Here is a 13,389-nt window from a genome sequence, read left to right as displayed (position 1 = left end):
AACAACAATGCGTACATTGTACAGAACAACAATGCGTACATTGTACAAAACAACAATGCGTAAATTGTACAGAACAACAATGCGTACATTGTACAGAACAACAATGCGTTAATTGTACAGAATAACAATGCGTACATTGTATAGAACAACAATGCGTAAATTGTACAGAACAATGCGTTAATTGTACAGTACAACAATGCGTACATTACATAGAACAACAATGCGTTAATTGTACAGAACAACAATGCGTACATTGTATAGAACAACAATGCGTTAATTGTACAGAACAACAATGTGTTAATTGTACAGAACAATAATGCGTACATTGTACAAAACAACAATGCGTACATTGTACAGAACAACAATGCGTACATTGTATAGAACAACAATGCCTTAATTGTACAGAACAATGCGTAAATTGTACACAACAACAATGCGTACATTGTACAGAACAACAATGCGTACATTGTACAGAACAACAATGCGTACATTGTACAGAACAACAATGCGTTAATTCTACAGAACAACAATGCGTTAAATGTACAAAACAACAATGCGTACATTGTACAAAACAACAATGCGTTAATTGTACAGTACAACAATGCGTACATTGTACAGAACAATGCGTAAATTGTACATTCCGCCTTTACCATAAGTTGAAGGCAGCTTGGTCACCTATGAAGCAAATGAATTACATTACATTATATAGAATAAATGAAGTAGAAATACAAATATTCAAACAATCGGACAATGCTACTGTTCACTGTGAGGTGGTGTATCTATAGATAAAATATCACGTGATGCATCCATTCTTAAGCAAGATGGAAGGCGGCTAGCTTTCAACATTTGATAGTAGAAGTAAGTTACGTGATTTACAATCGTAATATTTTATTTCACTTTAAGTTATTGATAAACTTTACATCAACACATCTGTCTTAGACTGTAGATTACCGAACACCTCATACTACCTAACAATGTATAGGAGATTGTATACATACATGTGTCAACAATACCGAAAGTAGCAACGAGTAGTATACAAAAATAAATAGAACATCAACATAGCTTATATTATCAAGACCAAACAATGATAACAAGATGCTGCACTAATGGTCACTAATGTACATGCACATGGGGTCCTCATACGTGTATGCATGTGCAATTACTATTCAAGCTAAAATTATGTCATATATACATAAACATTATAAGCCATATTACAATATCACACTTCCCCCTTTAAAGATAAAATTCTCCCAAATTTACAAGTCAAAGTCCAACATCGGCATCCTTTATTTTCGTCTGTAGTTCGTCTAAACTCTGGTCGCGGTCTTTGAAGAAACTGTGGATCATCTCAATAATTCGTCGTAGTCTTTGTTGTTATTTCCATGAGCAATATTTCTCAAAGTTGCGAAAAGGTAGTACTGTGCTTTAATGGGTACTCTATTCATCTAGATCTTTGGATAGGGGTGTTGTTTTCCCGAAGGATAATTCAGCTGCAACACAAATATATTCCCAGTCTTACCCTCTGGGGTCATGGATTTCCAGGGCTTTTTGTGGGTGGGAGGGCAATTCAAGGTATTGTCATGACCTCGTCTGTTGACCATTCTCTTGGGGCGGATGGAAAAAGAGGAAGGCATCCTTTCTTCATAATTAATCCCGTGGGGATCCGGGTAAGAATAGGTCAGTACCCCTTGCTTGTCGTAGAAGGCGACTAAATGGGGCGGTCCTTCGGATTAGACCGCAAAAACCGAGGCCCCGTGTCACAGCAGGTGTGGCACGATAAAGATCCCTCCCTCCCTGCTCAAAGGCCATACGCGCCGAGCATAGGCCGAAATTTTGCAGCCTTTCACCGGCAATGGTGACGTCTCCATATGAGTGAAATATTCTCGAAAGCGACCTTAAATAATATTCAATCAATCAATCTTCACAAATTATGTTGCATTCTTTTGGACATCTTCGTCTCTTCTTCAACAGACATATTATCTTCGGTTCTAAGTCTTTAAGCTTGTCCTCTTCCTTTCCTGGGTCAACCCTGGTCTCGGTGGACTCCTTATCTGTCTTTTCCTGGTTCTTTATCTTTTTCTTCTGTTAGAATGAGGCTTGATGTCGATGGACTACCCAGAGGGGTAGGTGGTGTCCTTTCAGGAACATCACCAAGACCTGGAGGTTTTCTTTGCCACCAGTCGACATCTGCTTTTGAAGAAACTTTCTTCATCCCCCACTTTGGAAGCAATTGTCAATGTGTCGCTTCCGCTTTCGACATCGTATAATCTGGCCTCTAGTGGCTTACACATTGTTGAGGTGGGTAGAAGGGGCATTCGTCAGAGGAGGTTATCTATAGCTTTCCTATTACTTAGAACTTAGTCATTGAAATCGGCCCGGTACTATTGTGTTCCATTCCTCAACTCCAAGATGAAATAGGTTCTGGTCATCCCACATCCGATACTAAGATCTACGAGGTCTGAGTCTTCCATGACGCTAGATCTGCTTGGGATATACCCCGTTTCTGTGGCTGAGATGGTTTTCGTATGCTCGTGGTATACTCCTTTCAGCCTTCCTACTACTCCTCAATTGATCTAGATGGCTTCTACCACTTGGCTACAGCATTTGTTACTTCTATATTGGCCTTCATTGGCTCTGCCAATTCTGCTGGGCTCTGGTTGATGACTGTCTTGTGTATCTTAGGCTGATAGGACATCCAAAACGTGTTCAGACAAGAAATTCCAGGTGGGACTTGTGGTGTAGTAGTATGTGATCCTTCAGGTCCACCATCCGTCTAAATACTCGTTCTGCGAGACAGCAAACGCAGAGAACTGTTGGCATCTTATGAGGGGTGGCTGTAATGTGGTTCTTTAACTCTCTCCTGTTCCGAAACACCTTGTGGCATAAACTGCATTCAATGGCTTTATCGATAGGCCGCATAGTTAGATCTACAGATCTCAAACACCTGACATTAGTTGTAAATCACTGTCATTAGCTTCAGAAATTGCCTTGCTTAAAGAATTTGAAGGAAAAAGTCCATCCTCCATCCCTGTAGATAATAATAAAGTTTAAAACCACCTCCTCCCATTCATTTTTTACATCCTACCTTAACATGCAAGGTGAAGATAACGAACAGTGATCAATCTCATAACTCCTACAAGCAATACAAAATAGATAGTTGGGCAAACACGGACCCCTGGACACACCAGAGGTGGGATCAGGTGCCTAGGAGGAGTAAGCACCCCCTGTTGACCGGTCACACCCGCCGTGAGCCCCATATCCTGATCAGGTAAACGGAGCCATCCGCAATCAAATCAGTGTGCCAAGAACGGCTTAACAATCGGTATGAAACACGTCAGACAGCATTTGACACAATGCGAGGTTGTATTGACGAACTAGATCGTTATAACGACCATAGAATTTGCGAAATGCTGACTTCAATCGAGACTTGAAATCTCTGTACCATCAACTTGTTTGTCAGTAGCTTACCTCGATTTAAAAACTGACTATACCCAGAACAAGCTCTTGCATATCGAATCAGTTGAGATATATAAACACCATATGCAGGTGATAATGGAATATTGCTACATAAATGTGGGAAGTTGACGATGGAGAAGCTGAAATCATCCCGTTTGTCATACAGTTGAGTTGTCAGTTTGCCGTTAATGTCTACTTTCAATAAAATATCTAATTATGAAGCAGAAGTGGACGACTCTGTGGTGTCCTTTATTTCGAGCTCACAGGGATATATCAAATCGACATATGAATGAAAGCTATCATTGTCAATAGACAAAACGTCATCGATATATCTAAAAGTCGAATTGAAGGTCACAGCGAGAGATTTTTTCTTCTCACGTAGAAGTTTTTAAATAAATACTGCTTCATATGAATATAAAAAACGGGTCAGCTAACAAAGGAGCACAATTCGTGCCCATGGGAATTCCAACAGACTGTTGGAAGACTTGATCACCAAAGACCACGAAGATATTGTCAATGAGGAACTCTAACATATTTTTTATTTCAACTTCAGAGTACTTGTGCGTGGAATCAGAGTGGTGTTTAACAAAGTAAGTTTTTGAATGACTGATCACTAGATATGAATATTTCCGTTTTCCGTTTTTGTTAAAGAAGCAACTGTCCATGATGTCAAAAAGTCTAATCTTTAATTTATCGTGAGGAATGGTCGTGTATAGTGTTGAAAAGTCATAGGTTTTAATGTTATTGATTTGGGAAAAATTCTGTGATTTCAAGTTTACTTAAAGTTCTTTAGAATTTTTTAGAACCCACATTTGATTAACACCACTTCTGTTTCTATCAGTCAGTCATGTCTAATTCTTTGTTATTCCATGTAGGTTTCTAGTGGAGCAAGAAAGGACACACCACTCAGAATGATCATCTGATTTTAAATAATATTCTAGTTACTGGATAGAACCAACGAATGTCATGGAGTTCCAAAACACAGACCAGTCCAGCTCTATAGAATCAACTGTTCATCTTCACCTGATTTTTGGAAGAAGAAGAAAGGAGTAGGCTCACTGGCGGCGACAGGTAAAATTCAAACACTCACAACCAATTATATTTCAATCAGTTAACCGTTGTAAAATGGCTGAAATATTGTAAAAACGGCGTAAAACCATAATCAATCATCTTCACAACCCGGTCTTAACCTAGTCAACTAGCAAAATTTCATGGTGCATACTTCTTGACCCAATGAGGACAGTTCTTGCCATGATACGGCATCAGTCGGTCAATGAGGTACGCCTTCAGTAGTTGCTTCATAAATCTCTTCACAATATCTGTCAAGTCGTCTAGGTTTCTAGTAACTACGTATGGTCCCTTCCATTACCAAGTCCATTTAATACAAGCACCAACTTTTCTAGATCCGTCGTGCAAACACGCATGTTGTCCAACTGCCAAAGAGCGTTTCTTGGCTTCTAAATCACAGTACCTCTCAAATCACAGTACCTTTTCTGATAAATAGAATATTATTGCAAGTGTTTTCTGTCATATTGATGAGCTTTAAATTAGTTTGACAGTAAATCTGCAACATAGTCATGTATTTCAGGACACACATCATCTGCTTCTTTGGACGAGATAGAACTACTTCCATGGGCATCGACTTATGACCATTTTGTTTGGTGTTTTCCCAGTACTGGCATGCACAGATGCTCGTTACGCCATAAGAACGTGTGGAAGATATTTGTCCAGAAGTGGTGTAAATCAAATGTGGATTCTGAAAAATTCTAAAGAACTTTTAGTAAACTTTAAATCGAAAAGCTTTTCTTAAATCAACAACATCAAAACATATGACTTTTCAACACTTTACACGAGCATTCCTTTCAATGAATTAAAGACTTGACTTTTTGACATTATAGATAGTTGCTTCTTCAGCAAAATCGAAAAACGGAAATATTCATATCTAGTGATTAGTCATCCAAAAAATTCCTTTGTTAAACACTACTCAAGTACTCTGAAGTTGAAATTAAAATTATGCTAGAGTTTCTCATTGACTATATCTTCGTAGTCTTTGATGATCAGGTCTTCCAACAGTGTGTTGGAATACTCGTTATTCACACCGCGGCCATTTCGAATCGAAAACGAGGCTCGGAACGCAAACAATGGAATCCAGCACTATCAGCTCTAAGTCAGCTTGAAGTAAAAACCTTCAACATGTCCCTCATATTACTCAGGATAGAGTGGAGAAGTGGGCAAATGAGACTGCCAAAATCCCTAGATCCAAACAACAGAAGGGTTACGGCAACTTTATAGAAGGTTATATACATGAAGTCGAAAGTAAGTATAGCTCAGTGGATAGTAGGCCTATATCACTATACAACGCTGACAATATTAAACGGTGTTTGGTAGTTGGGTGTGTTTTTTTAAAATTTCATAGATAAAATAGTACGGCAAAATAGCAGCTAAGTGACTATGAATATTCGTGGATTATGATTTTAAGTTCTAAATACACTTTTATTTGTTGCTGATATCGACCGAATTTCCTATATTTATCAGGAAATAAGAATTTAGCTGGAATTACTTTTCCTATAATTATGCTACATGTATAGTATATACATTTAAAATTTAAAATTATAGTATATATTCATTGTATCTTACTTGCTTAAGATATCAAGTAATGGAGTATAAAATCATTGGAGAATTAGGATTTTATATCATGTTGTCTCTTGCTTTAGTACAACCATGTGAGGATGTAGTGCGTGTCAGAGCCAAGGCATTCCCATCGATGAAAAAAAATAACCCACCATATAAGTTAATGGTTCGCTAGTTCAATAGTTTAATTGTTGGTTGTTTCATTTAATTCACATTGATTTTAAGTATTTGTTTGTTTTTTGGAAAGGGAGGGGGTAGTTTTTGTGTATGTGTGTTTCTTTTACTATTGCAGACCAGAGCTATGTTTTAAAGGGGGAAAAATCCATTTGAATTATTCAAAACATGTCCAGCAGTCATGAATGATAAGTTTCAAATAATTACAGAATAGTCAACAATTTTTCAATTTACTTGAAAAATACATATAAAAATTTGTGATATTTGCTTATTTTGACATGCCATTAAATTAAAATGCCGATGGTCATTTCATTTTCAATTGTAATTGATTTATTATTTTTTCCCCTTTGAAAGTTTGCTTATTGATCCTAATATTTATATACAAAACACAAATAGATAGGGAGGTTCAATGATATGATATGAATATTTTGTGTAATATGGTAATAAGCCAAATGTTAAATTTAAACTAGGGGGCTATATACATGAACCCCTGATACACTGCAGGAAAAATATTGGTTAATTGTGATAGATGTATTGTTATTGTTCATTTTTAATGTGTTTTAGTACAGATTGACAAAAAAATTTAAAATTATATAAAAACCATTTTTCCTTTTGCAGGTTGAGTTTTGTCGACCGTCTTCAGACATATTGCTTTCACAATGTGAATGTAAAGCTGGGAATGGGCACTGTAGTCATGGTGTAGGATTATTGTACCTTTTGTGCCACTATTTAAGGTATCCATTATCAAATTTCTCACATTATATTCTCTTTTTTTTTTTTGTAATTGAACAGTTTTAAGAAATATACTGTATTTATAATTTAAGTTCATATATATTCCAAATGACTTTCATTTCTAAAATCTTGAAAAACATGTGTAAGTTAATGCTAAAGTAAAGAAGCCATACTGCAGACAAATGATGATATTTTAAAAATTATTAAACTAGTAATAAGGCCATTTTTATTACACTTATAAGCTACAGAACAATGCATAAGATTTAGTTTTTAGTGCACATGAGCTTAAAGCTCAAGTGAGCTTTTTTCATCACTTTGTCTGGTGTCCGTCTGTAAACTTACAGCATGGCCATGAATACTCATATTATTATGCATGCATCCCCAGGTAGTGCAGGTTCAAGCGTTCTCAATCTGACTCGATAATACACGACGGTCGACAAAACTCAACCTGCAAAAGGAAAAATGGTTTTTATATAATTTTAAATTTTTTTGTCAATCTGTACTAAAACACATTAAAAATGAACAATAACAATACATCTATCACAATTAACCAATATTTTTCCTGCAGTGTATCAGGGGTTCATGTATATAGCCCCCTAGTTTAAATTTAACATTTGGCTTATTACCATATTACACAAAATATTTATATCATATCATATCATTGAACCTCCCTATCTATTTGTGTTTTGTATATAAATATTAGGATCAATAAGCAAACTTTCAAAGGGGAAAAAATAATAAATCAATTACAATTGAAAATGAAATGAAACAGTATATTGCCATAATTGGTTTGATTACTATTTAATCCGATTTAGTTAAGTTGTATAATTTGCATAAAGTTTATAATCCATGCTTATTATATAACACCTTTTTTTTTATTCCTATGATGATATGCAAAGATTACAGCTTACATAGGCAAGATGATGTTTGACCATATGACCTTTGCCTAGGAGTTTGAACCAAATTTAAAACTTTAACTTTTCTCTTAACTTCTGAATTGTGAGTGATAAATCTTTTTTTATTTTATGTATACATCCAACGTGACAAAACCTTTCTTTTGGTACCAGATTTTTTACCTTGGCTTGTAACCTTGACCTTGGATTTTGAATATAATTTGAAAAAAGTTGACCTTGACAATATCCTCTGATCTGTTTAAAGTAAGGTTTTCATATTTTGTTCAAACCATGATGTTTTAAATTTGTGACATTATGGGGTCGAACATTTTCATGGGAATAAAAATTGCAAAACTTTTTTTTTTTAAATCACAATAGCTGTACAACAGCAGGGCCAAGGTGACTCGTATGAGCTATGTGACCCATGAGCCTCTTGTTAAAAATCTAATCCTCAACAAAATAATTTGGCTTTTTCTATACTTATAGACTTGGTCTGAAGGCTGTACCACCAATGCAAAGTAAAACGTCTTTACCGCAGACCTGGCATGTTCCCCAGAGAATCGAGGGTTTGGAACCAAAACCAGTACATAGATTAGAAATATGCAAGGTAAATTTTTTATGATTCAAATTTATTTGCATGAAGGATTTCTTAGTCTTGTCCCAACCCACTGAAAAGGGGGGGGGGGATATGACAACCAGACTTGCAACTATAATCATCTCAAATTTTTTTTTTCATTTGATCATTACCTGTTTTCACTCCACACCTGCAAATACTGGACCATTGAATCCAAGTCTACATAATTATAATATGAGCTGTCTTGGTGAATGGTGATTGTTATTAAAATTAAAATTGCTGATGTAAATAACTACATATATACTATATGTGATGCTGAGATTTTAAAAGAAAAACCCCTATTTTCTCTACTTTCAATACTGAGTCTGTAAAGGTCAAACAAACAATTTTGAAAACAAATGCCTAAATAAACAGAGATAAATTGTTGTTCTTTTATAAATTTCATATGTTCCCCCCATAATTTTACAGGTGAACCCTAAAAAGCAACCACCTAGGAAGAAAAGGCGGGTCACTGAAGGTGTGCTTCCAAACATATACTGTCCGGTTAAAACGATTCCGTGTGTACAGTTTAAGATGACATTACTTGAGCAGCTCACAGCCATGAAGAGCGATGCACAGATTTTACGCATTTTATCTACCGATAGTTCAAGTGAAACAGAGTCTCTATCTAAGTTTGGACCAGTACCCAAAGGATCTGTGCTTTCTTATCAACAAAAACCACATACTTCTGTTGATGATATAATAAACCACAATGAACAGCAAGAATTCCCTGATTTATTACTTCCAGAACAGCCTCGTCATTATTTAACAGAGTGTTGAACAATGCAGAACATGATATTTTTATGGGCATGCACATTGATCGTCCACATGCGTTGGAATTGAAGGAACAAACGCGATTGCAGAGTGTCAATAAGTTATGGCACGACATTCGTCGGCATAGGATGACCTCGACAATGTTTAAGGACATATATGCAAGGAGGGCAGATCATGAGAAGTTAGCTGTGCGTCTTTTAAAATCCAAAAATGTACAAACTGTTGCTATGAAATTTGGCTTGCAAAATGAACCTGAAGCAGCAAAATTATATTCCGATATAACTGGAAATAATGTGTACTTGTGTGGCTTTGTTATAAACCCAAGTTCTCCGCACCAGACAGAAAGATATATGACCCAAATTCTGCATCACAGTATGGACCTCTAGATATCAAATGTCCGGACAAAGATTCTTTTCAAGAACGCGCGTACCTTAAAAGGACCAATGATGGAACATACAAACTCAAGCATTCTCATCAATATTACTACCAAGTGATGGGACAGATGACACTTACTGGGCTTCATTGGTGCGACTTTTTTGTGAAATGTAGACAGGATTACCATAAAGAGAGAACAAACTTTAATGAAGAGAAGTGGGAAGAAATCAAGTTGTCTCTGGACAGATTTTACTTTGATTATTTCTATTGTACAAACAGTCCATATGTAAAACTTATACGGTACCAATTTTGATGCACCAGATGCGCATTTCGACAAATAATGTCTCTTCAGTGATGCTCAACCGAAATGTTTGAAATCCGAAATGGATGAAGCTAAATTAAGAGGAATGACACCATCAAATATGTGATATTCTTTTATCCGCCTTATAGCTCTTTCAACATGAATACGAAGGCGTGCTATTTCATGCGTTAGTGCTACCTTCATAGCAGAAAATTTACCCTTTTCACCCAGAAAAGGAGGTATTACCAAAGAAGCTTGTTTTTCTCTAATAAGTCTTCTATCAAAAACCCTTTATCAGCCATGACTTGGTCATTAGGCTCCAACAAATCCAAAATTCCTGGCAATGCAGTAATAGCTTTATCACTAACGCTACCTGTGTACATTGAACTAATAAATGTAACAGCACCACAAGGTGTAATCCCAATTAAGCTTTTAAATGTTGTGTGACTTTTATAATTCGAGTACATTTCAGAATTTAATTCTTTTGAGCGAGGAGTTTGAACTTTAATTTCTGTACAGTCCAAAATAACTCTAACATGAGGATAAGTTTCTTGAAAACATTTTGGCATGTTACTGTCAACCACACAACGAGGTGGCCATAAAGGTAAACTACCAAGCATTGTATACAAATAATTTGCCCATGTTATTAAATGTTAAATCTAACAGCTAAGTCCTGTTCTGGAAAACCCTGCCGAACTCTACATAGGAACATAAAAAAACTGATCAATTAGTGGCAATGCTTCATTACGGATAGCATTTAACTTCATGTTTTCCACATTTGAGGAATGTTTCTGCATTTGCGCCCACCTGATCATTGTTTCTGCTGTTGGCTGAAGAGCAATAAACAAACATTTTAATGTTTCATAATTTTTAAAACCAGTGTAAAAGTTAATCAACTGGGGATCTGTGGTGAATCGTTCTACAGAAAAAAGTCTCCTTTCTACTGCTACAAGCTTTTCCTGTAAATCCTTAATTTCCTCTTGGGCTGCCTGCAGTTGGTCCTTGGTTGTAGTATGGACACTGTAATCATGGTCATTTGAGACAGGTGGTGTTAATCCAGTCTGATCCACAAAACAAGACACGAATTCCGGCTCTTCCTCAATACTGCAATTGTTATCCTCTGCAGATCGTACTGGTGACCTAAATCTAAATGTTGAAAATTTATTTTTTTTAAATGCCAAAGAGTCATGAAGAGCATCAGAAACAATTAGTCCCTACCAAACAGTGAGGGATGAGGACTCCTGATTAACAAGTAAAACAAATGTCAAAAAGCAGAACAACATTGATACATAGATTTAAAAATGTATTTTCCTTTAATATCGCATACCTAAATATATGGAGGGGGTGTTGGTGTTAAGGCCAACCTTTATTTTTTTTTCATTTGAAATTGCCACCTTATGGATTTCAGACTGAGGGGTGGGGTTAGAGTATTATTTTTTAAAATTAAACTTTTAAGTAAAAATTGATAGTAGAAATCTCAATAAACAGTGAATTCATTATCAAAAAGATTAAGCTTGTTAAACTGAATAAAATATATTAAAAGCCATTTTGTTAATATTTTTAAGCGGGTATTATTTCAATGAAGCAAAAGGTAATTCCAAACAAAAAAGGGCCTTTATTTTGGCCCAGTTTTAATTCAATTCAAGCTTCAATTGTATAACTTTGTGAGGTTGTCTATATACCCCTCAATGGGACCCTTCTACTGATGAATAAACAATTTATAAACAGCTTTAAGTCAATTTAAAAGTTTTTCACCGATCTTATATACATGTAAATATTTGTTAACTTACATGTTTTCAATGATCTTCTAAGTGGCCTGATCCGTTTAACTGGGAAATTCCAAGCAAATATGTTTGGTACACTCCCTGGTTTTAAAGACCGTATCCCATTCAATGAGCGTCGTACTTCAGTTGGAAGAAAGTGGGCTGAACAAACCCTTGTTGCATCTGATATCTAAGGAAAGAACAATATACATAGTAGCACTAGAGCCTGTAAATTATATGCTGTCGAGTATTTAAGGTATTATCTAAATCAAAATTGCAATAAACATAAATCTTTTTATTCCATATAATAGCACTAAAATTCTGATTTTCTCCTCATCCACCCCAAAGTTCTTTCTCATCCAGTTGCAGACAAAATTATCGGTTCCTGTGTGCACATGTACGTAACTACTCACTCTGAAGTTTTCCCCTACATCCCTCCGAATTTTAATAATCCATTCCTTCCTTTTGATTTTATCCGATGGGAACTTGTGGAAGGACAATTCCCTCTTGAGGTCATAACAGGAATCGTTATTGCAAATCGGGACACACCAGTGATAAGCCGTACCGGTACTGAATATACTTGTGTTACTTGCCATCTTGTTTGCGTTCCGAGCCTCGTTTTGAGATTTGATGACGCAATCCGTGAATAAAGAGTATTCCCATGGCCACGAATTGTGCTCCTTTGTTAGCGGACCTGTTTTTATATTCTTATGAAACGGAATTTATTCGTAAACTTTTACGTGAGAAGAAAAGATACCTTGTTGTGGCCCTCAATGCGACATTTAGATATATCGACGACATTTTATCTATTAACAATAATAATTTTCATTCATATGTCGATTCGATATATTACTGTGAACTCAAAATAAAAGGCACCACAGAGTTGTCCACTTCTCCTTCATACTTAGATATGTTATTGAAAATAGAAATTAACGGCAAACTAACAACTTAACTTTATGATAAACGGAATGATTTCGGCTTTTCCATCGTCAACTTCCCATATTTATTTAACAATAATCCATTATCACCTGGATATGATTCGATACACAAGAACGTGTTCTGCGTATGATCAGTTTTTAAATCGAGACCAGCTACTGACAAACAAGTTGACGGTACATGGGTTTCAACAGTCTCGTTTAAAGTCACAATTTCGCAAATTCTATGGCCGTTATAACAATCTAGTTTACCAATACAACCTATCATTCAAATGTTGTCCGACTTGTTTCATACCAATTGTTAGGGCATTCTTGGCACACTGATTTTGACTACGGATAACTCCGTTTACCAGATCAAGATATAGGGCTCGTGGCGGATTTGACCGGTCGACAAAAATTTGAATTTTTGTGAAATCTATATTGATATTCATCGAATGACTGGTTTTTAAAGTCTTTGTTCATATCGAGGACAAGGTTGGCCAGATTGATTCTTTTCTGTTATAAGTCGTTTTTGTAATAAAGAAAATTATACCCAGAAGACTGGACAAGCTTGTGCTGGTGAAGAAATTCATAAAAATAAATACAATCAAATCTACAAAAGCCATACTTTTTCTTTCTACTTCATTTACCAGTATCGACCTCGGGTAGTAATTCTTAGTTTCCAGGTTAAGACCATTTAAAACTTCGTTTTCTACCATTATATTCCAATATCATAGGGGGAAAGGAATGTATATTTTCTGGA

Source organism: Ostrea edulis, chromosome 4, assembly GCF_947568905.1.
Source record: "Ostrea edulis chromosome 4, xbOstEdul1.1, whole genome shotgun sequence".
Classification (NCBI taxonomy): domain Eukaryota; kingdom Metazoa; phylum Mollusca; class Bivalvia; order Ostreida; family Ostreidae; genus Ostrea; species Ostrea edulis.
Note: the sequence above shows the minus strand (reverse complement) of the source record.